Raw genomic sequence first — 2,800 nt, 5'->3', positions numbered from 1 at the left:
ACCAACTGAGCCACCCAGGCGCCAATATCTGAACTTTTAAATAAAAAAAAGAAACAACAAAAAAGAATAGCTTTATAGATCAATGGGATAAAATCAAAAGTCAAATATAAACCCTTACATTTCTGGTCCATTGATTTTTGACAAAGGTACCAAGACAATTCAGTGAGGGAAAAATTAATCTTTTCAATAAATGGTTCTGGGACAATCAACTATCCACATGCCAGAAGATGAATTTAGATCCTTACCTCACAATCTACAAAGATTAACTCAAGATAGATCATAGACTTAAATGTAAGAGCTAAAATAAGACCTCTGAAGAAACCCTGGGAAAAAAATCTTTGTGACCTTGAGGTAGGCAGAGATCTAAGATGCACCAACAAAAGCACAAGTGACAAAAGAAAAAAATCAGCAAATTAGATGTCATCAAAATTAAATTAAAATTTAAATTAAAAATTTTGCACTTTAAAAGACATCATTAAAATTTTTAAAAAATTTCTTGAAGTTGGGGAGAAAATATTTGCAAATCATACATCTCCTCAGGGACTTTGTATCCAGAATATATAAAGAACTCTTGGGCACCTGGTGGCTCAGTTGGTTGGGTGTCTGCCTTCAGCTCGGGTCATGATCTCAGGGTCCTGGGATGGAGCCCCGCGTTGGGCTTCCCTGCTCAGCAGGGAGTCTGCTCCTCCCTCTCCCTCTGACCCTCCCCCCTGCTCATGCTCTTTCTCCAATGTGCGCACTCTCTCTCAAATAAATAAATCTTTTTTTTTTTTAATGGGCAAGGGTGCCTGGGTGGCTCAGTCGGCTAAGCGTCTGCGTTCAGCTCAGGTCATGATCTCAGGGTCTTGGGATCAAGTCCTGAGTCCGGCTCTCCACTCAGCGGGGAGTCTGATTCTCCATCTGCCCCTCCCCGCTGCTCGTGATCTCTCCCTCTCTCCTACACACTCTCTCTCTTAAATAAATAAAAATCTTTTTAAAAAATGGGCAAAAGATTTGAATAGATGTTTTTCTAAATAAGAGAGATGGATGGCTAATAAGCATATGAAAGGTGCTCGACATCATTAGTCATTAGAGAAATGCAAATTAAAACCACAATGATATACCCCCTCACACCCACCAGGATAGCTATAATCAGAGACAGACAATAAGTGTTGACAAGGATATGGGTAAACAAATCCTCATATATTGCTGGTGGGAATGTAAAATGGTACAGGCATTTTGGAATAAGTTGGGCCATTTCTCAAAAAGTTAAACATAAACTTATCATGCAACCTAGCAATTCTCCTAGAGAAATGACAATACATGTACATACAAAGACACTTACATGAACATTTATAGCAGCATTATTCAAAATAGCTAAAAACTGGAAACACAAATGACCATCAACTGGTATTGAATAGATCAGCAGAAGGTGGTCTATCTGTACAATGGGATACTGCTCAGTAACCAAAGGGAGCCAACAACCCGTACATGCTACAGTGTGAACGAACCTCAAAAGCTTTATAATAATGAAAAAAGCCAGAAGCAAAAGACCACATATTATATCATTTATATGAAATGTCCAGAAAAGGCAAATTTATAGACAGAAAGCAGGTAGATGATTGCCTAGGGCTGGGGCTAGGGGCTGGACTGCAAACAAGCAGGAGGGACCTTTCTAGACTGATGGAAAGGTTCTGTAACTGGACAGTAGTGATGGTGGCACAACTCTATAAATCACAGAATTTGTTTAAAAATGCATGTTTTGGGTTTTTTTTAAGATTTGATTTATTTATTTGACAGACACAGCGAGAGAGGGAACACAAGCAGGGGTAGTGGGAGAGGGAGAAGCAGGCTCCCTGGGGAACAGGGAGCCCGATGCGGGGCTCGAACCCAGAACCCTGGGATCATGGCCTGAGCCGATGCAGAAGCTTAACGACTGAGCCACCCAGGCACCCCCAAAAATGCATGTTTTTTTAAAGATTTATTTACTTATTTTAGGTGGGGAGGGGCAGAGGGAGAAGAGTCTTAAACCGACTCCTCGCAGAGCACATGCTCTGCCGCAGGGCTCGAGCTCACGACACTGGGATCACGACCTGAGCCGAAAGTAAGAGTCCGTCGCTGAGCTGACTGCGCCACCCAGGAGCCCCCAAAATGCATGATTTGAAGGGATGGTAATAATGTAGGTAACCTGTTAAGATATTATGGTGGGACTCCAGGGAGGAAAAAGGCAGCAAGACAGCCTCCATTTTCAGAGTTGCAAAAGAGAATAATGCCAGCCCAGGCCAGGATGAGATCAGAGGTGCAGGGGAGGTGCAGGAACGGTGCAGGCGAGATGGGAGTGCAGAGCCTGAGGAAAGAGAGCCCCAAAGCCTCAGCTTCCCGAGTGCGAGTGCTGGGGAGAAGCAGTCACTGCTCCCGATTGTACCTACAGCTTTGGAGCTTGAGCCTGAAGTACTTGAGTGTTGAACTCTGGGGTGGTTTAAAACGCCACCAGCATGTTAGCAAGAAATGGCAACTATTCCATAGCATCAGCCAACCCCAGGCCCTGGATCTGCTTGCCCCATCACTTTCGCTTCCTTTTGTAAACTGAAAAGCACTTAGCAATCTAAGATATTTCATGAGAGTATATGAAGCCGTGACGTCCAGCGGACACGAGGTGCGGGGGAAATCCGGCGCTGAGAACCCCGGCCAGGTAAGGTGGTCTGGGCGGGTCCAGCCAGCCCAGAGCCCTCAAACTGGGGGGGATAGGGTCAAAACGCAACAGCAATCGCGGCCTGCAGGGGGCGCCCGGACGTAACGCGCGGCCCGCCCCGCCCAGAGG

The sequence above is a fragment of the Zalophus californianus genome, chromosome 16, assembly GCF_009762305.2.
Source record: "Zalophus californianus isolate mZalCal1 chromosome 16, mZalCal1.pri.v2, whole genome shotgun sequence".
In the NCBI taxonomy this organism is placed as follows: domain Eukaryota; kingdom Metazoa; phylum Chordata; class Mammalia; order Carnivora; family Otariidae; genus Zalophus; species Zalophus californianus.
The sequence above is the reverse complement of the archived record's forward strand: the minus strand, read 5'-3'. Positions refer to the sequence as shown.